This window comes from Chlorocebus sabaeus, chromosome 5 (genome assembly GCF_047675955.1).
Source record: "Chlorocebus sabaeus isolate Y175 chromosome 5, mChlSab1.0.hap1, whole genome shotgun sequence".
Classification (NCBI taxonomy): domain Eukaryota; kingdom Metazoa; phylum Chordata; class Mammalia; order Primates; family Cercopithecidae; genus Chlorocebus; species Chlorocebus sabaeus.
In genome coordinates this window covers 4,255,001-4,280,754 of record NC_132908.1, presented here as the reverse complement: position 1 = coordinate 4,280,754, position 25,754 = coordinate 4,255,001, and the positions used below count along the sequence as shown (strand labels likewise).

At 50.8% G+C, this 25,754-nt stretch overlaps 1 protein-coding gene across 4 annotated transcripts in view; it reads left to right on the top strand.

The window, feature by feature from the left end:
* TFAP4 (transcription factor AP-4) overlaps positions 1-25,754 on the top strand; it is a 68,602-nt gene that overhangs the window by 20,759 nt on the left and 22,089 nt on the right. For 2 of the 4 annotated variants that reach the window (XM_073015128.1, XM_073015129.1), the window contains exons 3-4: positions 13,023-13,151; positions 16,396-16,535. The gene's annotated coding sequence lies outside the window, so the exon portion shown is untranslated. The remainder of the gene's footprint in view (positions 1-13,022; positions 13,152-16,395; positions 16,536-25,754) is intronic. The other 2 variants (XM_073015130.1, XM_037989906.2) reach the window with 1 other exon arrangement.

Here is a 25,754-nt window from a genome sequence, read left to right as displayed (position 1 = left end):
AGACTTGCCCTAGCCCCTGATCTACCAGAGCCTCTATGGGGACAGCTTCGGGGGCAAGGCAGAGAGCATGAGCTCAGCCTTTAGACCTGGATTCAAAGACCAGTTCCTGGGCCAGGCACAGTGGCCCATGCCTGTAATCCCAGCACTTTTGGAAGCTGAGGTGGGAGGATCACTTGAACCTAGAAGTTTGAGACCAGTCTGGGCAACATAGTGAGACCCCATCTCTACAAAGAAATAGAAAAATTAGCCAGGTGTGGTGGTGCGGGCCTGTAGTCCCAGCTACTCCTGAGGCAGGAGGATTGCTTGAGCCTAGGAGGTAGAGGCTGCAGTGAGCCAAGACTGCACCACTGCACTCCAGCCTGGGTGACAGAGCGAGACCGCATCTCAAAAATAAATAAATAAATAAATAAGTAACAGACAGACCAGTTCCTTGACAGCTCGTGTAACTGCAGAGGCCGAGGGTCTAGCTGGGTCCAGTGCTCACAGGAACACTGGCTTGCATCTCCTAGCCAAGTTTCCTCCATGTTTGCTTTGCTCTCGGGCCAGTGCTTCCTGAGAGGCCCTGTCACAGGCCCATGAACCTCTAGCTTGTGTCCCCCACGGATTCCACAGAATCCTAGGCTTGCCTCTCTTTGGCCGGAGCTGGGTCCCAGCCTAGCCCTGTAGCAATCACCGTACTACTGATGGGACGGGCCTGGGTCAGGAGCCTGCCCAGCACAGGGCTGATACCCCTGTAGCCCCACGGAGTAAATGGAAATGAGGGCGCTGTCCCTTAAAAGAACCACACCGGCCGGGTGTGGTGGCTGAAGCCTGGAATCCCAGCACTTTGGGAGGCCAAGGTGGGAGGATCGATTGATCCCAGGAGTTGGAGACCAGCCTGGGCAGCAGAGCGAGACTCCGTCTCAGAAACATTTTTTTTGTGTGTAGACGGGGTCTCACTGTGTTGCCCAGGCTGGAGCACAGTGGCATGATCTTGGCTCACTGCAAGCTCCACCTCCCGGGTTCACGCCATTCTCCTGCCTCAGCCTCCCGAGTAGCTGGGACTACAGGCGCCTGCCACCACGGCCGGCTAATTTTTTTGTATTTTCAAAATTTTTTTTTTAATTAGATGAGCGTAGTGGTGTGCACCTGTAGTCCCACCTACTTGGGAAACTGAGGAAGGAAGATGGCTTTAACCCAGGAGGTTAAGACTTCAGTGAGCCTTGATCGCACCACTGCATTCCAGCCTGGCCGACAGAGCAAGACCCTATCTCAAAAACAAAACAAAAAAACATAGATACAAGAGCGACCGCCCGGCTCTGCTAAGCTGCCTCCACCGTGCTGGCTCCAGGCCCTGTGCTCAGCTCCATGGGCTTTGATGTTGCCAGGTGTCCCTTTGGTTGAGTCTCTCCCTTAAGCTCTCAAAAGCTCATTTTCTTCATCTCTGAAATCTCCAAGCTGCTTTTCAGGATTGGATGAGACAATCCTGGCAAATCCCTTGGCACAGGCCTGGCCCCGAGGAGGCAGATGATAGCTCACGTCTAGTTCCTTTCTCATCTTGACATCTAGGTTCTCTGTGATCTGCCTGTGGGCTCGAAGGATGGTGTGCGTGTGTGTGCATGTGTGTGCGTGGGTGTGCATGTGTGTGCGTGGGTGTGCGTGGGTGTGCATGAGTGTGTCTGCACGCAGCAGCAGCCCGCTTTCTGTTCTCTGAGGAGTTTTGTATTTGATTTGTCCAGAGGCTTGGGGGCTCCACGGGAGAGATGGTGGAGACAGGAGGAGCAGGAAGGGGGTGAGGGGAGAAGCCTGGTCCCAGCTGGGGCTGCAGCTGGGGGCCCGCAGGCTCTGGCCTGCCCTGGGAGGCCCTCCCTGGACCTGCAGCTGCATGTGGGGCTGGAGGAGGGGCCAGGTGTCCTCCCGCTCCAGGAGCTACCGCCTGTGCCCCTCCTGTGACTCATGAGGAGTGTGTCTGGTTGATTCACATTGGAGGGTCCCTGAATGAGCTCTGTCCATTAGAGGACCTGTATTCTTGTTCCTGGAACCTGGGAGTGGGTCAGAAAGGGAAGGGTCCTGGCCAGGCCCATATGGTGACTCACCCCTGTAATCCCAGCACTTTGGGAAGCTGAGGCAGTCAGATCACCTGAGGTCAGGAGTTCGAGATCAACCTGGCCAACATGGTGAAACCCCGTCTCTACTAAAAGTACAAAAATTAGCTGAGCGTGGTGGTGGCACATGCCTGTAGTCCTAGATACTTGGGAGGCTGAGGCAGGAGAGTCGCTTGAACCCAGGAGGCAGAAGTTGCAGTGCGCTGAGATCACGCCATTGCACTCCAGCTCCAGTCTGGGTGACAGAGTGAGATAGAAAGAGAGAGAGAGAGAGAAAGAAAAGAAGAAGAAGAGGAGGAGGAGGAAAAAGAAAGAAGGGAGGGGAGAAGAGGGGAGGGGAGGGGAAGGAAGGGTGGGGTAGGGTCCTGCCAGGTCTGGGGTCCTTAGGAGACCAAGTTCCCAGAGCCAGAGCCCCCAGGACACCTCCAGAGAATCTTGGAACCTCTGGGAGAACAGAGAGAGGCCAGCAATGGGATTTTTGCTGCTGTCTGTGAACCAGCAAAGTAAAGCAGCTCCTGGAATTAGCTCGGGGTAGAGGGAACATTAGAACCTATGTACCACCCCCCGCACTCCATGACCTCCACTCCTGTGCCCAGTGTCACTTCTGCCTGCCCATCCCCTTCACACCACTGAGTCCTCCCAGTCTTTGCTCAAACCCTACCTCCTTGGAGAAGTCCTTCTAGACCGGCCACTAGAGGCCTTGGTTGTTGGCATCTTGACAGCAGTGGGTTCAGAGCTTGTTTGGAGCTTCGTGGGGACACTGCCTCTGTCGACACGGTGGTTGGTGATTCCTCTTTGCATAGCCACCTGCCTGGTCCCTCACCCATGTCCTGTGTGCACCGAGAACTCCCTGAGTCAGTGCTTCAGGCTCTGCCAAGGCCACACTCTGCCTGTTCATCGAAACTCTTTCATTTTACAGCAGACTCCCTGAAGATGGACACAGTCCTGAGAGCTGCATTTTCTGAGCTTTTACTAAGTGCTTTTTAAAAAATTGAGCTATAGGACCAGGCATGGTGCCTCACGCCTGTCATCCCAGCATTTTAGGGTGCAAGGTGTGAGGATGGCTTGAGTCCAGGAGTTGGAGACCAGTCTGGGCAACATAGTGAGACCTTGTCTCAAAAAATAAAATAAAATCGGCTGGACACGGTAGCTCACACCTGTAATCCCAGCACCTTGGGAGGCTGAGGTGGGTGGATCACAAGGTCAGGAGATCGAGACCATCCTGGCTAACATGGTAACCTGTCTCTACTAAAAAAGTTAGCCGGGCGTGATGGCACGCGCATGTAGTTCCAGCTACTTGGGAGGCTGAGGCAGGAGAATTGCTTGATCCCGGGAGGCAGAGGTTGCAGTGAGCTGAGATTGCGCCACTGCACTCCAGCCTGGGCAACTGAGTGAGACTCCATCTCAAAAAAAGTTTAAAAAATAAAATCAAGATATAATTCACATGCCATAAAATTCACCTCTTTAAAGTGTACAATCAGTGGTTTTTACTGTATTCAGAGTTGTGCAACCATCACCAACATCTAATTCTAGAACATTTTCACCATCCCAAAAGGAAACCCTATACTCAAGAAGCAGCCACTCCCCATTCCTCTTTCCTCCCAGGTCCTGGCAACACACCAGCCTACTTTCTGCCTCTATGGATTTCCCTATTGTGGGCATTTCAAATAAAGTTGTGGTCTCTTGTGATTGGCTTTTCACTTAATATTTCAAGGTTCGTCCATATTGTAGCATAGATCAGCACCCTGGTCCTTTTTTTGAGACAGAGTCTCGCTCTGTCGCTCAGGCTGGAGTGCAATGGTGAAATATCTGCTCACTGCAACCTCTGCCTCCCGAATTCAAGCGATACTGTGCCTCAGCCTCTGGAGGAGCTGGGATTACAGGCGTCCACCACCACGCCCAGCTAATTTTTGTATTTTTAGTAGAGATGGGGTTTCGTCATGTTGGCCAGGCTGGTCTTAAACTCCTGGCCTCAAGTGATCTGCCTGCCTCAGTCTCCCAAAGTGCTGGGATTACAGGGCGGCATGAGCCACCACACCCAGCATCCATCTATCTATCTGTCTGTCTATCTATCTATCTATCTGTCTGTCTATCTATCTATCTATTTATTTTTGAGACAGAGTCTCACTCTGTCCCCCAGGCTGAAGTACAGTGGTATAATCTCGTCTCACTGCAACCTCCACCTCCTGGGTTCAAGTGATTCTCCTGCCTCAGTCTCCCGAGTAGCTGGGATTATAAGCACCCGCCACCACCCCCAGCTAATTTTTGTATTTTGAGTAGAGATGGGGTTTCACCATGTTGCCCAGGCTGCTCTCCAACTCTTGGCCTCAAGCAATCCTCCTGCCTCGGCTTCCCAAAGTGCTGTGATTACAGGCGTGAGTCACTGTGCCCAGTTTTTTTTGTTTTTGTTTTTTTGAGACAGAGTCTTGGTCTGTCACCCAGGTTGGAGTGCGGTGGAGTGATCTCGGCTCACTGCAACCTCTGCCTCCTGGGTTCAAGCGATTCTTCTGCCTCATCTTCCCAAGTAGCTGGGACTACAGGCATGCATCACCACGCCCAGCTAATTTTTGTATTTTTAGTAGAGACAGGGTTTCACTATATTGGCCGGGCTGGTGTCGAACTCCTTACCTGAGGTGATCCAAATGCCTTGGCCTCCCAAACTGCTGGGATTACAGGTGTGAGCCACTGCACTCAGCCTATTTTTTAAAATTTTTTTTATAAAAGAGTGTGGATAAGTCACTCGCACTGTGCCTGGTACCTCCCACCTCTGGTTGGTGCTTATGCATCCCTGAGGTGCCTGTGCAAAGGCAGGCGGACGCCCACGCCCATGGAGGGGCAGGAACCCTGCAACATTCCCTGCTCCCAAGCAGCAGGAGGCTCATTTATCCACTTATCAGGGAAGCTTCCTGTGCCTCAGTTTTCCCAAGGTGGGGAAGAGTGAAGTCAAGGCCAGGCCTCTGCAGTTTGGACCCCCTGAGGGATCTCCCTGTCCTCCTTGGTTCTCCAGGCCCCGCTCTGCCACTGCCCCATCTCCCCACCTAGAGCTTCCTGCAGAGCCGGGCAGAGCCGGGTACCTTCTCTGCTGGTTGCCTGGGCACCTGTGCCCCTTCCCTAGATCTGCAGCAGGGAACTGCTGCCCGGTGGCCTAAGGGCTTGGACACTGGCCATGACCATGAACACCACCCCCTACCCTGCGTGGGTGCCATAGCCCAGCCCGAGGCTGAAGGGCCAGCTGTACGGCGGGGCCATGGAAGGGAGGACCAGGCAGCCTCCTGTGACTCCTGCCAGGGAAACCCTCTGTGCTCGCTGCTGCTCAGCCTTTCCCAGCCCTGCCCCTCTCGTCCTGCTTCTCACATTTCAGCTTCTGAGTTACTGGCACCACTGTCTGTTGCTGCTGCTGCTGCTGCTGCTGCTGCTGCTGCTGCTGCTGCTGAAGCCGGCACCAGCCAGATGTTAACCCCTGATGTGCTGGTGGCCGCGGCTGCACAGCAGGAAAGGGGCACCAGGGGCTGAAGCTCTGGTGGGCTTGAGGGAGGAGAGAGCAATCCCAGAGCCGGTCCCCTTGCTCCATTCCGCAATGCTGATTGGGCTTGCTTCTTCCCTGTCTGTACAGACTTGAAGCCAAAACCCTTTCTGACCCCTATGAGTTGCTCCTTCCTCTGACCATCTGGCTCTGACCATCAGCCCACAGGATGGGGCTACATGTCACCTGGTAGCTGACCTCATCGTTTCATGCATGGCCATGTTTTCTCCCTCCGTATGTCTTGTCATGCCCAGTGGGACTCTCCTCTTGTACCTGGCCTTACCTGGTCAGGGCTGGGCCACCAGGACCAGGTAAGCTCTTGAGTTTTGAGGCCAATAGGTTCTCCAGGGCAGCTGCTGGAGAATCTGGAGGAGCCTGAAAGAAGTGCAGGCCTTGGCAGTGCCTGGCTATGATGGGCTTGGCCAAGCCCCTTGGGCATGATCATAGGACTCAGGGCGCCGTGGTGAGGATGAGTGCAGGCGGGGCATGGTGGCTCACACCTGTAATCCCAGCACTTGGGGAGGCCAAGGCAGCCAGATCACCTGAGGTCAGGACTTCAAGACCAGCCTGGCCAACATGGTTAAACCCCGTCTCTACAAAAATACAAAAATTAGCAGGGCGTGGTGGTGGGTGCCTATAAACCCAGCTGCTTGGGAGGCTGAGGTGGGAGAATTGCTTGAGCCTGGAAGGTGGAAGTTGCAGTGAGCCAAGATTGCACCATTGCACTCCAACCTGGGTGACAGAGCGAGACTCCATCAGAAAGAAAGAGATAGAGGGAGGGCGGGAGGGAGGGAGGAAGGAAAGAAGGAAGGAGGGAAGGAAGGAAGGAGGGAACGAACTAGGAGTGCAAGGAAAGCCTCCACAGCAGCACTGGCCTGCACTGGCGATGATCCATGGCTCCCACGTCCCGGACCCACACTGGGGCTCAGAGCCTGCCCCTCCCCAGGGAGAGCTGGCCCCTGTTTCCCGGCTGCCTCTCCCACCTGGAAACTCACTCAGCTTTGGTTTTCATGAGAGCAGGCCTCCAACCCTCCTCTGGCCTGGTCAGCCCCAGCCTTCCCTTTTCATCTCAAGTGGAACTTGACATTCCACCTTCTGTCCCCAACTTCTGTCCACTCCATATGAAGAGAGCCAGTCACCCAGAGGGACACTGGAGATGTCACCTCCCAGGTGTCCTTGTCCTACATCCCTCTGCTTCCTGCCTTTCTCCTGATCCCCAAATGCAACTTCCTTGTTTCTTTCTTTTTTCTTTTTTTTTTTTTGAGATGGAGTCTCGCTTTGTCACCGAGGCTAGAGTGCAGTGGTGCAATCCCAGCTTACTGCAACCTCTGCCTCCCGGGGTTCAAGGGATTCTCCTGCCTCAGCCTCCTGAGTAATTGGGACTACAAGAGTGTGCCACCACGCCTGGCTAATTTTTATATTTCTAGTAGAGACAGGGTTTCACCATGTTGGCCAGGTTGGTCTCAAACTCCTGACCTCAGGTGATCCACCCACTTCTGCCTGCCAAATTGCTGGGATTACAGGTGCGAACGAGCCAATTTTTTTTTTTTTTTTTTTTTTTAAGTAGAGACAGGGTGAGGCCGAGACGGGCGGATCACGAGGTCAGGAGATCGAGACCATCCTGGCTAACATGGTGAGACAGGGTTTCACTGTGTTGGCCAGGCTGGTCTCAAACTCCTGCACTCAAGTGATCTGCCCGCCTCAGCCTCCCAAAGTGCTAAGATTACAAGCGTGATCCGCTACTCCCGGCTCTTTGTTTTTTTCAAGAGTCTCACTTGGTTGCCCTGGCTGGAGTGTAGTGACATGATCATGGTTCACTGCAGCCTCAACCTCTTGGCCTCAAGTGATCCTACCTCCTCAGCCTCCCAAGTAGCTGGGCCAGGTGAACCACCAACACACCCAGTTAAGTTTTAAACTTTGTAGAGATGGAGTCTTGCTATGTTGTCCAGGCTGGTCTCAAACTCCCAGGCTCAAGTGATCCTCCTACCTCAGTCTCCCTACGTGCTGGGCTTACTAGTGTGAGCCACAGCCCCTAGCTCCCCTTGATTTCTTGTGGGCTTCCTTTGACCCTCTACTCTCTCTGGCCACACTGCCTTGGTTCCTTGGCTGGCTCACCCACCCTCCCTTCCTTCCCTCCTTCCTTCCTTCCTTCCTTCCTTCCTTCCTTCCTTCCTTCCTTCCTTCCTCCTTCCTTCCTTCCTTCCTTCCTTCCTTCCTTCCTTCCTTCCTTCCTTCCTTCCTTCCTTCTTCCTTTCTCTCTCCCTCTCTTTCTTTCATATTTCTTTTTTTCTTTTCTTTTTTTTTTTTGATGTAGTCTCGCTCTGTTGGCCAGGGTGCAGTGCAGTGGCACGATCTCGACTCACTGCAGTCTCCGCCTCCTGGGTTCAAGCGACCCTTCTTCCTCAGCCTTCTGAGTAGCTAGGATTACAGTGGTATGCCACCATGCCCAGCTAATTTTTGTATTTTTAGTAGAGACAGGGTTTCACTATGTTGGCCAGGCTGATCTCGAACTCCTGACCTCAGGTGATCCACCTGCCTTGGCCTCCCAAATGCTGGGATTACAGGTGTGAGCTACCATGCCTGGCCTGATTTACTCTCATTTTCTGTTAACCAGAGGCCTCATGGTGAAAAGGCCCCAGGCTGGGTGTCAGGGGTCTTAGATCTGGTCTCATGGTTATAGCTGATTCTTAGAGGGTCTTCAGAAGTGTCCATCCTCTATGTCAACAGGCCTCAGTCTCTTCCTCTGCTTGATGAAATTATTATAACTGCCCCTATGGCCTCACAATCAATGAATGAAGCAGTTTGATGGCCATCTCTGTGTAAAGCAGAAACAGTCCAGGCAGCATGGCTGTGAATTGAGTGTTTCTAAAGGGAGTACACTCTGTTCAAGGCCTGGGCACCTGGTTCCCCCTTGCTGACACTGAGAAGCAGAGAGGCACTTCCCTAGGGGAAAAGTCCCTAAAGGGAGCTGAAATCCCCCATGGAGTGTGGGAGGAGGAAGAGAAATTGTGGGCTGAAAAGGACAGGGCAGGTGAGCCAATGGAGGGGAGACAGAGAGGCAGAGGGAGAGGGCTGGCAGGAGCCCATAGCTGGGGCCAGAGAGAGAGGGTGCAGGGGACTCCAGTCACCTCAAATAGGGTTGCAGCCAGCCCCGTTTTTGTGTGTGTGTTTGTGTGTTTGTTTGTTTGTTTATTTTTGAGACAAGGTCTCCCTCTGTCACCAAGGCTAGAGTGCAGTGGTGCAATCATGAGTCACTCCAACCTCAACATCCTGGGATCAAGTGATCCTCTCACCTCAGCTTCCTAAGTAGCTGGGACCACAGCATGCGCGACCAGGCCCAGCTCATTTTTTTTTTTTTTTTTTTTTTTTTGAGACAGTTTCACTCTTGTTGCCCAAGTTGGAGTGCAATGGCGCGATCTCAGCTGACTGCAACCTCCACCTCCTGGGTTCAAGCAATTCTCCTGCCTCAGCCTCTGAGTAGCTGGGACTACAGGCGCGCGCCACCAAGCCCAGCTAATTTTTTGTAGTAGAAACGGGGTTTTACCATGTTAGCCAGGCTGGTCTGGAACGCCTGACCTCAGGTGATCTGCCCGCTTTGCCCTCCCGAAGTGCTGAGATTACAGGTGTAAACCACCAAGCGGGCCTTTTTTTTTTTTAGATGAAGTTTCTCTCTGTTCCCCCAGGCTGGAGAGCAGTGGCATGATCTCAGCTCACTGCAGGCTCTGCCTCCCAGGCTCAAGCAGTTCTCGTGCCTCAGCCTCCTGAGGAGCTGGAAATACAGGTGCCCACCACCATGCTCAATGAATTTTTGTATTTTTAGTAGAGAGAGAGTTTTTCCATGTTGGCCAGGCTGGTCTCAAACTCCTGACCTCAAGTGATCTGCCTACCTCGGCCTCCCAAAGTGCTGGGATTACAGGAGTAAGCCACTGTGCCCAGCCAATTAAAAAAACAAAAATTTTTTTTTTTTTTTTGGAGATGGAATTTCACTCTTGTTGCCCAGGCTGGAGTGCAATGGCATGATCTCAACTCACTGCAACCTCCGCCGCCTCCTGGTTTCAAGCGATTCTTCTGCCTTTGTCTCCCAAATAGCTGGAATTACAGGCATGCACCACCACGCCCAGCTAATTTTGTATTTTTAGTAGAGACGGTGTTTCACCATGTTGGTCAGGCTGGTGTCAAACTCCGGACCTCAGGTGATCCACCCACCTCGGCCTCCCAAAGTGTTGGGATTACAGGCATGAGCCACCGCACCCGGCCTTAAACATTTTTTGTAGAGATGGGGGCTTGCTATGTTGCCCAGGCTGGTCTTGAACTCATAGGCTTAAGTGATCCTCCTGCCTCAGCCTTATGAGTAGCTGGGACTACAGGTGCACACCATCACGCCTATATATATATATATATTTATTTATTTTTGTTTGTTTGTTTGTTTTTTGGTGATACGGAGTCTCAGTCTGTTGTCTAGGCTGTGCTGTAGTGGCACGATCTTGGCTTACTGCAACCTCTGCCTCCCGGGTTCAAGCAATCCTCCTACTTCAGCCTCCTACTTCAGTCCCAGTAGCTGGGACTACAGGCGCTCGCCACCACACCTGGCTAAGTTTTTTGTTTGTATTTTTAGTAGAGACAGGGTTTCACCATGTCGTCCAGGCCGGTCTCGAACTCCTAACCTCGTGATCTGCCTGCCTTGGCCTCTCAAAGTGTTAGGATTACAGGCGTGAGCCACTGCACCCAGCCCACACCTGGCTAATTTTCTTTTTAGTTTCTTTAATTTTTAATTAATTTCTTTATTTAGACATGGAGTCTCCCTCTGTCACCCAGGCTGGAGTACAGTGGCAGGATCTCAGCTCACTGCAACCTCCGCCTCCGGGGTTCAAGTGATTCTCCTGCCTCGGACTCCCGAGTAGCTGGGATTACAGGTGCCCGCCACCACTCCCAGCAAAGTTTTGCATTTTTAGTAGAAGTGGGGTTTCACCATGTTGACCAGGGTGGCCTCGAACTTCCAACCTCAAATGATCCACCTGCCTCGGCGTCCCAAAGTGCCGGGATTACAGGCATGAGCCACAGCACCCAGCTAATTTTTTTAAAAGATGAAATCTTGCCATGTTGCCCAGGCTGGTTTGGAACTCCTGAGCTCAAATGATCCTCCCGTCTGGCCTCCCAGAGGGCTGGGATCACAGGTGTGAGCCACCAGGAACCAGCTGCATTTTCAGGGCTTACTCATGGCCAAGGTGAATCAGATCCGGCTGAGGACGAGGCAGGCATCACAGGTCTCCCTAGACAAGCCAGGCACCCTAGGGATCTGCAGGGCCTCTGGGGTGTGGGGGGCCCAGTCAGCCCCTTCACCCCAACACCGGCCTGGGGCTCCCCCACGTGTTTCCGCTCGGCATCCACAAAGCAGCGCGTGTGCCGAACGCCCCCTACTGGTTGGGGAAGCCCCAACCCTATGAGCCCAGAGATCTCCCCCTGACTTGGGGAGAGGAGGGCCAGAGGACCGGAATGGGCCTTGCTCCAGACCCCAACAGGAGCATCTGACCCCCGTTCCGCCTTCCTGGGAGCATCCAGGATCCTTTCCCAGGCAGGGACTTTTTGGTTCTCCTCCTGGCTCCAACGACTGGTATCCCTGCCCCTGCCACCACCCCAAGCAGGCTATAGTTCCCCATAGGCACGGGAGCATACCAGGGCCAGAGAAGTCAGTGAGTGCATCCCCCTGCTCCTAGCAAATTTCTGTAGAGGAAAAAGCCTCGTTAAGACTGAGGACATAGATTCCTGCCTGGGTTCCATCTCCCATTCTCTGTATGTTCTCAGGAAATTCTCCCTTACTCTATCCTCCCTTCACACCCACCATCTAGGGCAGCAGAATTTTCCTGTGACCCCCAATACCCTTCACCCTGGTGTAACCCTCTCTCAATGAGTGTGGGCAAAACCTACAAATATATCACTTCTGTGGTTAGGATGTATGACACGGTGAGGTTGATCTTGAGATAGATTATCAATGATTCTGACCTAATCACACGCACCCTTAAAAAGCAGACTTGGCCGGGCGTGGTGGCTCACACCTGTAATCCCAGCACCTTGGGAAGCCGAGGCTGGAAGTTCGCTTGAGCCCATGAGTTTGAGACCACCCTGGGCAACATAGGAAGACCCTATCTCTACAAAAATTAAGAAAGTTAGGCCGGGTGCGGTGGCTCAAGCCAGTAATCCCAGCACTTTGGGAGGCCGAGGCGGGCGGATCACGAGGTCAGGAGATCAAGATCATCCTGGCTAACTCAGCGAAACCCTGTCTCTACTAAAAAAATACAAAAAATTAGCTGGGCGTGATGGCAGGTGCCTGTAGTCCCAGCTACTCGGGAGGCTGAGGCAGGAGAATGGCATGATCCCTGGAGGCGGAGCTTGCAGTGAGCCGAGATCATGCCACTGCGCTCCAGCCTGGGTGAGAGAGCGAGACTCCATCTCAAAAAAAAAAAAAAAAAAAGGAAAAAGAAAGTTAACACATGTAGGCCGGGCATGGTGGCTCACACCTGTAATCTCAGCACTTTGGGAGGCCGAGGCAGGCGGATCACCTGAGGTTGGGAGTTCGAGACCAGCTTGACTAATATGGAGAAACCCCTTCTCTACTAAAAATACAAAATTAGCCGGCTGTAGGCTGGGCGCTGTGGCTCACACCTGTAATCCCAACACTTTGGGAGGCTGAGGTACGCAGATCACCTGAGGTCAGGAGTTCAAGACCAGCCTGGCCAACATAGTGAAACCTGTCTCTACTAAAAAGTACAAAAAACTAACCGGCCTTGGTGGTGGGTGCCTGTAATCCCAGCTACTTGGGAGGCCGAGGCAGGAGAATCACTAGAACCAGGGAGGCGGAGATTGCAGTGAGCCGAGATTGCGCCACTGCACTCCCGCCTGGGTGACAAGAGCGAAGCTTTGTCTCAAAAAATAAATAAATAAATAAAAAGGCTGAGTAATATTAGGCCAGGTGCGGTGGCTCACACCTGTAATCCCAGCACTTTGGGAGTCTGAGGCAGATGGATCACGAGGTCAGGATATCGAGACCAGCCTGGCTAACCCAGTGAAATGCCGTCTCTACTAAAAATACGAAAAGTTAGCTGGGCGTGGTGGCAGGCACCTGTGATCCCAGCTACTCGGGAGGCTGAAGCAGGAGAATCACTTGGACCCAGGCGGAAGTTGCAGTGAGCCGAGAACACAGCGTTGCACTCCAGCCTGGGCAGCAAGAGTGAAACTGTCTCAAATAAAGAAAGAAAGAAAGAAAGAAAGAAAGAAAGAAAGAAAGAAAAGAAAGAAAAAAAAAGGAAAATTAACACATGTATTTAGTGGCACACGCCTGTAGTCCCAGCTACTCAGGAGGCTGAGGCAGGAGGATCGCTTGAGCTCAGGAAGTTTTGTTTGTTTTGTTTTGTTTTTAGAAGGAGTCTCGTTCTGGAATGCTGTGGCGCGATCTCGGCTCACTGCAACCTCCGCCTCCGGGATTCAAGTGATTCTTCTACCTCAGCCTCTCCAGTAGCTGACACTACAGCCGTGTGCCACCTCCCCTGGTGAATATTTGTAATTTTTTAGTAGAGAGAGGGTTTCACCATGTTGCCCAGGCTAATCTTGAACTCCTGACCTCAAGTGAAACTCCCGCCTCTACCTACCGAAGTGTTGGGACTACAAGCGTGAACCACTGCACCCGGCCTGAGCCCAGGAAGTTGACACTGCAGTGAGCCATGACTGTACCACTGCAATCAAACCCCGCCCCCTGGAAAAAAAAACAAAACGAAAAACCTAAGTGTAAAAATGAGAACAACCTATCCTCACCTCTGCAGCAGCCACCTTTGCCGACAGCGCTTCCTCCTGGCTGCAGTTCTTACAATTTCCCATCTCCAACCAGCAGCTCCCAACCGGCCTGGGCAGGGGTGGGGGGCAGGCTTTGTCCTGAGAAGTGCTGTGCATGGTCAGAGCAGCTGAGACTCCCGAGCCAGTAAGGAAAAAGCCAAGGGAAGGAGCCCTGAACCTGCTGCTATAAGGAATCCCCCATGCTTTTTGGGGCTTCCTGGACTTCTGGCCATCTTTAGGGTGGGTCAATAAAGTTACTTCTTTTTTTTTTTTTTTTTTAAGATGGAGTCTCGCTTTGTCACCCAGGCTGGAATGCAATGACACAATCTTGGCTCGCTGCAACCTCCGCCTTCTGGGTTCAAACGATTCTCCTGCCTCGGCCTCCCAAGTAGCTGGGACTACAGGCGCGTGTCACCATACCTGGCTAATTTTTGTATTTTTATTAGAAACAGGGTTTCACCATATTGGCCCGGCTGGTCTCGAACTCCTGACCTCAGGTGATCCACCCACCTCAGCCTCCCAAAGTGCTGGGATTAAAGGCATGAGCCACCGTGCCCAGCCAAAGTGGCTTTGTTTTTTTGTTTTTAAGAGTTGTAGTCTCTGGCTGGGTGCAGTGGCTCAGGCCTGTAATTCCAGCACTTTGGGAGGCCGAGGCAGGAGGATTGCTTGAGCTCAGGAGTTCTAGACCAGCCTGGGCAACAAAGTCAGACTCCCATCTCTACAAAAATTAGCTGGGTTCAGTGGCACATGCCTGTAGTCCTAGCCAATAGGGAGGCTGAAGTAGGAGAACTGCTTGAGCTCAAGTGGTCGAGGCTGCAGTGAGCTGGGTTCACACCACTGCACTCCAGCCTGGGTGTAAGAGCGAGACCATATTAAAAAAAAAAAAAAGAGTGGGAGACTTGCTCTACTGGCCAGGCCCCAGGAGTGGCACGATTATGGCTCACCATAACCTCGAATCGCTGGCCTTAAGCAATCCTCCCACCTTGACCTCCCAAAGTCTTAGGATTATAGGCCTGAGCCACCAACCCTGGCTGAAGCTGCAATTTTTTTTTTTTTTTTTTTTTTTTTTTTTTGAGACTGAGTCTCGCTCTATAGCCCAGGCTGGAGTGCAGCAGCCTTGGCTCACTGCAACCTCCATCTCCCGGGTTCAAGTGATTCTCCTGCCTCAGCCTCCTGAATAGGTGGGATTACAGGCACCCACCACCATGCTGGGCTAATTTTTGTATTTTTAGTAGAGAAGGGGTTTCTCCACGTTGGTCAGGCTGGTCTTGAACTCCTGACCTCAGGTGATCTACCTGCCTCGGCTTCCCAAAGTGTTGGGATTACAGGCGTGAGCCACTGTGCCTGGCCTAACGATGATTTTTAATAATAGCTTTATTGAGAGATAATTCACATACTATACAATTCAGCCATTAAAGTGTACGTGGTTTTTTAATGTATTCCCAGAGTTGTGCAACCATCACCACAATCAATTTTAGGACATTTTCAGTACCCCAGAGAGAAATCCCACACCTGTTAGCAGTCACTCCCCATTCCCCATCCCCCAGCCCCAGCCAACCACTAGGTTTACTTTCTGTCTTTAAAGATTTCCCTGTTCTGGACACTTCGTAAAATGGAATTTCGCAATATGTGGCCTTTTGTGTCTGGTTTCTTTCACTTAGCAGAAAGCTTTCAAGGTCCATCCATGCTGTAGCATGTATCAATGCTTCATTCCTTTTTACGGCTGAATAGTATTCCATTGTGCACATAGTCTTCTTTTTTTTTTTTTTTTTTTTTTTTTTTTTTTGAGGTGGAGTCTCGCTCTGTTGTCAGGCTGGAGTGCAGTGGCGCGATCTCAGCTCACTGCAACCTCCACCTCCCAGGTTCAAGTGATTCTCCTGCCTCAACCTTCCAAGTAATTGGGATTACAGGCACGTGCCACCACACCCAGCTAATTATTTTTGTATTTGTAGTAGAGACAGGGTTTTACCATGTTGGCCAGGCTGGTCTCCATCTCTTGACCTCACGATTCGCCAGCCTTGGCCTCCCAACATGCTGAGATTACAGGCATGAGCCACCACGCCCAGCCACAGACATTTTATGTATCTATTCAATAATGCCTTTTTTTTTTTTTTTTTTTTTTGAGACAGAGTCTCGCTCTGTCACCCAGGCTGGGGTGCAGTGGCGTGATCTCAGCTCACTGCAAGCTCCGCCTCCGGGGTCCATGCCATTCTCCGGCCTCGGCCTCCTGAGTAGCTGGGACTACAGGCACCTGCCACCACACCCAGCTAATGTTTTGTATTTTTTAGTAGAGACAGGGTTTCACTGTGTTAGCCAGGATGGTCTGACCTTGTGATCCACCTGCCTCGGCCTCCCGAAGTGCTGGGATTACAGGCGTGAGCCACCGCGCCTGGGTTGCATTTATTTGTTTATTCTTTTTTTGAGATGGAGTCTCACTCTGTCACCCAGGCTGGAGTGCAGCGGTGCGATCTCGGCTCACTGCAACCTCCACCTCCCAGGTTCAATCAATTCTCCTGCCTCAGCCTCCAGAGTAACTGGGATTACAGGTGTGCGCCACCACGCCCAACTAACTTTTGTATTTTTAGTAAAGATGAGGTTTCACCAGTTGGCCAGGCTGGTCTCGAACTCCTGATCTCAGGTGATCTACCTGCCTCAGCCTCCCAAAGTGCTGGGATTACAGGCCTGAGCCACTGCACCTGGCCTGCCTTTTTTTTTTTTTTTTTTAATTATTTTATTTTATCTTGTTTTGAAGTATTTCACTCTGTTGCCCAGGCTGGCTTTGCCCTCCTGGACTCAGGGGATTTTTCTGCCTCAGCCTCTGGAGTAGCTGAAGTTCCAGATGTGTGCCACCATACTCTGCTGATTACTTTCTTTACAGAGACCCACCGTTTATTTGTATGTATGTATGTATGTATGTATGTATGTATGTATTTATTTGAAACATGGTCTTGCTCTGTTGCTCAGGTTGAAGTTCAGTGACATGATCACGACTCACCGCAGCCTTAACTCCCGGGCTCAGACAATCCTCCTGCCTCAGCCTCCTAAGTAGCTGGGACTTCAGACATAAACCACTGTGAGCAGCCAAGAGACCCACCTTTTACAGGGTAAGCGGTTTGTTTGCCAATTTTCACTGCCCCACCACGTGAGGGTGTTTCGAGTGCGGAGCAGCTTCACCCCGTGTGAACAGCAGAGCCCAGCGCACGCCTGCTGCCTCCCACCTGCTGCCAGGTAGAGCTGGGAAGGGGAATGGCTGAGCCCCACCTCCGACCTTCCTGCATATCAGGAGATCTCGTCGTTCTCCAAGGTCAGCTCAGATGCCTCTGGCCACTGCCGTCCATGGCAACTTGGTGCCAGGGATGACGGCAACCAACACTCATTGATGCCGTGACATGCCAGGCTTTCACCGGCTTTTCACAATAGTCCTGCCAGGGAGATGCTGCGTGGCTTCCATTTTGCAGACGAGAGAGTAGAGTCAGGTTAGTAGGGTTGGGTTACAGGCAGGACCTGGATTCTGTACCACACTTCATGGCTGCTAGTGCTTTCTGGAAGTCTGTTGTCTGAAGAGCAGGGAGTGTGTGTAGACAGAGACAGGTCTGACGGCTGTGCCGTGGGCATGTCCTAGACACAAAGCAAAAAAAAATTTTCAAGGTCAGATGCAGTGAAGACAGAAAACGGAGACCCGGATGTAGCATCCTGGAGGTCCTCATGATTTTGAAAAGAGAAGGGTTTGTGTTTTATTTATTTATTTATTTATTTATTTATTTATTTATTTTTGAGACAGAGTCTCACTGTTGCCCAGGCTGGAGTGCAATGGTGAGATCTCGGCTCACTGCAACCTCTGTTGCCCAGGTTCAAGCGATTCTCCTGCCTCAGTCTCCTGAGTAGCTGGGATTACAGGTGCCTGCCATTGTGCCTGGCTAATTTTTGTAGTTTTAGCAGAGATGGGGTTTTACCATCTTGGCCAGACTGGTTTTGAACTCCTGACCTCATGATCCACTTGCTTTGACCTCCCAAAGTGCTGGGATTACAGGCATGAGCCACCACGCCCGGCCATGTGTGTTTTATTTTTGAGACAAGGTCTCAGTCTGCTGTCTAGGCTGGAGTGCAGTGGTGCACTCTTGGCTCACTGCAGCGTCAACCTCTTAGACTCAAGTGATCCTCCCACCTCAGCCTCCAGAGTAGTAGCTGGGACCACAGATGTGCATCACCACACCTGGCTAATCTTTTAATTATTTGTAAAGACGAGGTCTTGCTATGTTGCCCAGGCTGATCTGGAACTCCTGGGCTCAAGCCATCCTCCTGCCTCTTGCCTTGGCCTCCCAAAGTGCTAGGATTACAGAAGTGAGTCACTGCCCCCATGCAGTCATGGGGGTGTGACGGAGTGAGCAGGAGGGAAGGAGAGAGTGAGTGTGAGCACCCATTTCAAGGAGTTTTGCTGTTAGAGACCAGAGCTGGGCCAGGCGTGGTGGCACATGCCTGTAGTCCCGGCTACAAAGGAGGCTGAGGCAGGAGAATGGCTTGAACCTGGGAGGTGGAGGTTGCAGTGAGTGGAGATCATGCCGTTGCACTCCAGCCTGGGTGACAGACAGAGACTTTGTCTCAAAACCAAAAAAAGAGAGCAGAGCTAAGGGGATCTAGTTGGCTGATTTGAAAGAATAGTAACAGCTTGTTCTCGGTAATGGGTATGATCCAAAAGAGGGCGTGCACTGAAGACAAAGGAGAGGGGACAGTTTCTGGAGTGACGTCTCTGAGTCGTGCAAGTAGAAGGGTCTTCTGTGCATGAACAGCATGGACGCTCATCCAGAGACACTGGCCGGTGGCAGATCCCTGGCACAGAGAGGGAGGCAGCGGTGGGCATGGCAGCCTGTGGCAGGTCTCTTCTAATTGCTTCCATTTCCCTCAGAGAAATGGGAAGTGAGACTACAAGCAAGGAGGAGGCGCGAGAGGGCTTGAGGGGAGAGTAGAAGGAAGGGTATGAAGAAAGGGTCAGGGCAACAGGATGCGGTCACAGCAGCCCCTAGACCCACTTGAGGGTATGGATCAGGCACTTAAAAATAAGAGCAGTAACAGGCCAGGCACAGTGGCTCACGTCTGTAACCCCAGCACTTTGGGAGGCCGAGGCGGGCCGATCACCTGAGGTCAGGAGTTGGAGGCCAGGCTGACCAACATGAAGAAAACCCCGTCTCTACTAAAAATACAAAATTAGCTGGGCATGGTGGCGGACACCTGTAATCCCAGCTACTCGGGAGGCTGAGGCAGAAGACTCGAACCCGGGAGGCAGAGGTTGCGGTGAGCCGAGATTGTGCCATTGTATTCCACCCTGGGCAACAAAAGCAAAGCTCTGTCTCAAAAAAAGGACCTGGTGCAGTGGCTCACGCCTATAATCCCAGTGCTTTGGGAGGCTGAGGCATGAGGATCGCTTGAGCCCAGGAGGCTGCAATAAGCCGTGCACCAATGCTTTCCAGCCTGAGCGACAGAGTGAGAACCTGTCTCAAAAAAAAAAAAAAAAAAAAAAAAAAAATCCAAAAACCCACCACCTAGCAGGTGACTTTGACTTTGACAATATCCCTAATACAACTGTTACTGACTGGAGGAAAAAAAAAAACAACAATTAGCAAGGTTGTGGGATTTCCTCTTCCTAGCCATATTTGGCTGTTTCTTTCAGGTAGGGAAAGGGGAAGAGCAGGCAGTGTGAGATGAACTGGGTCACAGCTGCAGGAGTTAGCAGGATCAATGGGGTCAGCCAACTATGGCCCACTGGTCACATCCAGCCCACTGCATTTTTTTTTTTTTTTTTTTTTTTTTTGAGAGGGAGTTTCGCTGTTGTCACCCAGGCTGGAGTGCAATGGCGTGATCTCGGCTCACCACAACTTCTGCCTCCCAGGTTCAAGCCATTCTCCTGCCTCAGCCTCCTGAGTAGCTGGGATTACAGGCGCCCACCACCACGCCCAACTAATTTTTGTATTTTGAGTACAGACAGGGTTTCACCATGTTGGCCAGGCTGGTCTCGAACTCCTGACCTCAGGTGATCTGACTTCCTCAAGCCTTCCAAAGTGCTAGGATGACAGGCATGAGCCACTGTGCCTGGCCCAGCCCACTGCTTTTATATCACACCTTTTTCTATTGTGGTAAAATATATATAACAAAAACTTACTGTTTAACCAATTATTTATTTATTTGTTTTTGCAGAGATGGGGTCTTACCATGTTGCCCAGGATGGTCTTGAACTCTTTTTTTTTTCTTTTTTTTTTTTAAATAGTCTTGCTCTGTTGCCCAGGCTGGAGTGCAATGGTGCGATTTCAGCTCACTGCGACCTTCGCCTCCCAGATTCAAGCGATTCTCCCTCCTCAGCCTCCTGAGTAGCTGAGATTACAGGCACAGGCCACCACACCTGGTTAATTTTTGTAGTTTTGTAAACATGGGGTTTCACCATATTGGCCAGGCTGATCTTGAACTCCTGACCTCATGTGATCTGCCTGCCTCGGCCTCCCACAGTGCTGGGATTAGAGGCATGAGCCACCACTCCCAGCTGGTCTTGAACTCTTGGTTGGTGAACAAGTGAGCCAGCCAGCAAGGCTTCATCTGTATCTGCAGCCACTCCCCATGGCTAGCATTACCGCCTGAGCTCTGCCTCCTGCCAGATCAGCAGTGGCATTAGATTTTTATAGGAGTGCAAACCTTACTGTGAATGAACCATGGATGTGAGGGATCTAGGTTGAGTGCTTCTTATGAGAATCTAATGCCTGATGATCTGTCACTATCTCCCATCACCCCCAGATGGGACTGTCTAGTTGAAGGAAAACAAGCTCAGGGCTCCCATTGAGTCTACATTATGGTGAGTTGCATAGTTATTTCATTATACATTACAATGTAATAATAGAAATAAAGTATGCAATAAATGTAATGCTATAGCAGGTGTCAGTGCTTCATTCCATCTTATGGCTGAATAATATTCCACTGTAGGGACAGACCACATTTAGTTTATCCATTCATCCATTGATAGACACTAGGTTACTTCCATGTTTTGGCTGGTGTGAATAATGCTGCTATGGACGTGGGTGTACCATGATCTGTTTGAGTCTCTGTTTTCATTCTGTTGGATATTTACCTAGGAATGGAATTCCTGGGGCCTATGATAACTACTGCCTGTTGCGTGGCTCACAAACCAAGAATGGTGTGGTAGACAGAACAATGCCCCCCTCCAATGATGTTCATGTCCCATCCCCAGAACCTGTCAATAGTTACCTTACGTGGCAAAAGGGACTCTGCAGATGTGATTACGTTAAGGATTTTGAGATGGGGAGATTATTTTGGATTATCTGGGTGGGCCCAAGAGAGGGAGATGAAAGGGTGAGAGAGATGGGATGGCAGAAACAGAGACTGAGAAGTGCACTTTGAAGATGGAGGAAGGGGCCACAAGCCAAGGAATGTGAGTGGCATCTACGAGTTGGAAAAGGGAAGGAAACAGATTCTCCCCTGGAACTTTAGGAGAAATGCAACCCTGCTTACACCCTGAATTTAGCCAAACATAACCCGTCCGGACTTCTGACCTCCAGAGAATAAATTTGTGTTGTTTTTTAAAATTACACACACACACACACACACACACACACACATACACACACAAATATTTATAGAGATGGAATCTCCCTATGTTGCTGCCCAGGCTGGTCTCCAACTCCTGGCCTCAAGTGATCCTCCTGCATCAGCCTCCCAAAGTGCTGAGATTACAGGCATGAGCCACGATTCCTGGTCAGATTTGTGTTGTTTTGTGCCACTAAGCTTGTAGTAACTTGTTACAGAGGCCATAGAACTTTTACATTTCAAATGGCTGTAAAGCAATCAAATGAATGATATTTTGTGGCACATGAAATTATACGACATTCCATTTGTGTCCATAAGCCAAGTGTTATTGGTATCCAGAGATGCCCATTGATTCATACACCATCTAGGACTGCTTTCCAGCCAGAAGGGCAGAGTCGAGTGCTTGCAGGAGGCCATGTGGTCTGCAAAGCCTAAAATGTTTACTATCTGGTCCTTTTGGGAAAAAAACCTTGCTGACTCCTAATATATTTATTCATTTTGTTCTTCTTGTTTGTTTGTTTTTTGAGACGGAGTCTTGCTCTGTCGCTAGACTGGAGTGCAATGCCACGATCTCGGCTCACTGCAACCTCTGCTTCCCAGATTCAAGCGATTCTCCTGCCTTAGCTTCCTGGGTAGTTGGGACTATAGGCACACACCACCACGCCCGGCTAATTTTTTGTATTTTAGTGGAGATGGGGTTTTACCATGTTGATCAGGATGGTTTCGATCTCCTGACATCATGATCCACCTGCCTCGGCCTCCCAAAGTGCTGGGATTACAGGGGTGAGCCACCGCACCCGGCCTGTTTATTTTTGAGATGTTTCGTCACCCAGGCTGGAGTGCAGTGGTGCAATCTCGGCTCATGGCAGCCTCTGCCTCCCAGGTTCAAGGGATTCTCATGCCTCACTCTCCCGAGTAGCTGGGATTACAGGCACCCACCACCATGCCTAGCTAATTTTTGTATTTCTCGTAGAGGTAGGGTCTTGCCATGTTGGCTGGGCTGGTCTGAAACTCCTGACTTCAAGTGATCCACCCGCCTTGGCCTCCCAAAGTGTTGAGATTACAGGTAAGAGCCACCACTACCAGGCCTGAATTTTTTTTTTTTTTTTTTTTTTTTTTGAGGCGGAATGTGGCTCTCCCAGGCTGGAGTGCAGTGGTGCAATCTTGGCTCACTACAATCTCCACCTCCCAGGTTCAAGCGATTCTCCTGCCTCAGCCTCCCAAGTAGCTGGGACTACAGGCATGTGCCACCATGCCTAGATATTTATTTTTTTGTCTTTTTAGTAGAGATTGGGTTTCACTATGTTGGTTAGGCTGGTCTTGAACTCCCGACCTCAAATGATCCACCCACCTCCGCCTTCCAAAGTGCTGGGATTACAGGCATGAGCCGTGGCACCCGGCCTGATTGATTATTTTTATTTTTTGTTTTATTTATTTTTTTGAGACGGAGTCTTGCTCTGTCGCCCAGGCTGGAGTGCAGTGGCATGATCTCGGCTCACTGCAACCTCCGCCTCCTGGATTCAAGCAATTCTTCTGCCTCAGCCTCCTGAGTAGCTGGGACTACAGGCACGTGCCATCACGCCTGGCCAATTTTTTTGTATTTTTAGTAGAGACAGGATTTCACCGTGTTAGCCAGGATGGTCTCAATCTCCTGACCTCGTGATCCACCTGCCTTGGCCTTCCAGAGTGCTGAGATTACAGGCGTGAGCCACTGTGCCCTGCTGATTATTTTTACTTAAAATTTTGTTTTGAGACAGAGGCTTGCTTGTTGCCCAGGCTAGACTGCAGTGGTGCTATCTGGGCTCACTGCAACCTCTGCCTCCTGGATTCAAGCAATTCTCCTGCCTCAGCCTCCAGAGTAGCTGGAATTATAGGCACCTGTCACCACGCCTGGCTAATTTTTGTATATTAGTAGAGATGGGGTTTTGTCATGTTGGCCAGGCTGGTCTTGAACTTCTGACCTCAGGTGATCCACTCACCTCGGCCTTCCAAAGTGCTGGGATTACAGGTGTGAGCCACCGTGCCCAGCCCGGTCAAGGCAGTTCTGTAGGGGAGGAGCAGGAGGCAGATGTGCTTGCTCCAGCTGCAATTCATTCATTCATTCATTTTTTCAGGCACTGGAGATGCCATTCAGTGCATTTGGTTTTGTGGCCCTATGGCATATATTGATTGTCTCCAAATGTCATCATTTCCTGAGCACAGCTCCTGTCGCTGCAGTGTGGTCGGGAGCTTCTTGAGGGCAGTGTTTCTGCTTTGATTTCCATGTGGCCAACTAGGATATGTGAAGACAGAAAGAAGTAGCCAGGGCTGATTGGACAGTCCCTCTCCAGGGCTGTGCAAATGATGCCCATGTTCCTCGGGGACACAGAGGCGGTCCTGGAAGGCTGATGGGCAGCCCTGATTCTGCTGCCTTCTGCCTGGGCTACAGTGAGACCTCATTCGATGGGGGAATCACAAGCAGCAGGGTAATACGAGGGGGGCACTTGCTTGGGGAACAAAAGTTAACGGGGGCACCAAACCTGTCAGTAATCAAGATTCACAAAATTTTAATGCAATACTTTACAAAATTGGGCAGGCATAGTGGCTCACACCTATAATCCCAGCACTTTGGGGAGACCGAGGCAGGAGGATGGCTTGAGTCCAAGAGTTTAAGACCAGCCTGGGCAACATAGTGAGACCCTGTCTCTAAAAAAAATTTTAAAAATTGCCAAACATGATGGTGGCATGCCTGTAGTCTCAGCAACTCAAGAGGCTGAGTTGGGAAGATCACAAGGGCCTAGGAGTTCAAGGCTGCAAAGAGCTATTACATCACCACTGTACTCCTGCCTGGGCAACAGAATGAGACCCTGTCTCAAGAAAAAAACTGAAATTAATGCCAAAAATTTACAATAAGCAAAATATCTGAATTACAAATTAAAAACACATTTATTGATTTATAATAAATCAATATTAGAAATCAATGTTGAACCAGCTTTTGATTTTGATTTTTTTAATTTTTGAGACAGTCTTACTTTGTTGCCCAGGCTGGAGCTCAGTGGTGCGATCTCCACTCACTGCAACCTCTGCTTCCCTGGTTCAAGTGATTCTCCTGCCTCAGCCTCCTGAGTTGCTGGGATTACAGGCACTCGTCACCATGCCCAGCTAATTTTTGTTTTTAGTAGAGACGGAGTTTCACCATGTTGGCCAGGCTGGTCTCGAACTTCTGACCTCAAGTGATCTGCCTGCCTCTGCCTCCCAAAGTGCTCGGATTACAGGTGTGAGCCACCGCGCCTGGCTGTCTTTGAATTTTAAAAATTTTATTATGCACTTTGGGAGGCTGAGATGGGTGGATCACGAGGTCAGGAGATCGAGACCATCCTGGCTAACACGGTGAAACCCCGTCTCTAATAAAAAATACAAAAAAATAGCCGGGCGAGGTGGCGGGCGCCTGTAGTCCCAGCTACTCGGGAGGCTGAGGCAGGAGAATGGCGTGAACCCGGGAGGCGGAGCTTGCAGTGAGCTGAGATCCGGCCACTGCACTCCAGCCTGGGCGACAGAGCGAGACTCCATCTCAAAAAAAAAAAAAAATTTATTATTATTATTACTACTTTATGAGATGGAGTCTCACTCTGTCGCCGAGGCTGGAGTGCAGTGGTGCAATCTCAGCTCACCGCAACCTCTGCCTCCCGGGTTCAAGAGATTCCCCTGCCTCAGCCTCCGAGTAGCTGCGACTACAGGTGCCCATCACCACGCCTGGCTATTTTTTTTCTTTTTGTATTTTTAGTAGAGGCGGGGTTTCATCGTGTTAGCCAGGATGGCCTCAATCTCCTGACCTTGTGATCTGCTCGCTTCGGACTCCCAGTTAAAATTTATTTATTTATTTATTTATTTATTTATTTATTTATTGAGATGGAGTCTGGCTCTGTCGCCCAGGCTGGAGTGCAGTGGCACGATCTCGGCTCACTGTAAGCTCCGCCTCCTAGGTTCATGCCATTCTCCTGCCTCAGCCTGTAGCTGGGACTACAGGCGCCCACGACCACACCCGGCTAATTTTTTGTATCGTTAGTAGAGACGGGATTTCATAGTGTTAGCCAGGACTGTCTCGATCTCCTGACCTCGTGATCTGCCCGCCTCTGCATCCCAAAGTGCTGGGATTACAGGCATCAGACACCGTGCCCGGCCAAATTTATTATTAAGACAGGGTTTTGCACTGTTGCCCAGTCTGAAGTGCCATGGCGTGATCATAGCTCACTGTAGTCTTGAATTCCTGGGCTCAATCAACCCTCCTGCCTCAGCCTCCCAAGTAGCTGGGACTTTAGGCATGCACCACCATGCCAGGCTAATTTTTTTAAAATTATTTTTTGTGAAGACAACATCTAGTTATGTTGTCCAGGCTGGTCTCCAACTCCTGGCCTCGAGGGATCCTCCTGCCTTGGTCTTCCAAAGTGCTGAGATTACAAGGGTGAGACACTGTGCCTGGCCATTATTTGAATTTAAAGATAAGCATCGACAACAGTGTCTTGGAGAGCTATACTGAAGCCTGAGGGAAAGAGAAAAATCAGTAATACTGAGACAGTCATTAAAATGTGGAGAATGTGTTTACCATGGATTTTTGGCAGTAATTTATTTTATTTATTTTGTTTTATTGAGACAGGGTCTTGCTGTGTCACCCAGGCTAGAGTGCAGTAGCATGATCACAGCTCACTGCAGCCTCAACCTCCCTGGGCTCAAGGGATCCTCCCACCTCTCCCTCCCGAATA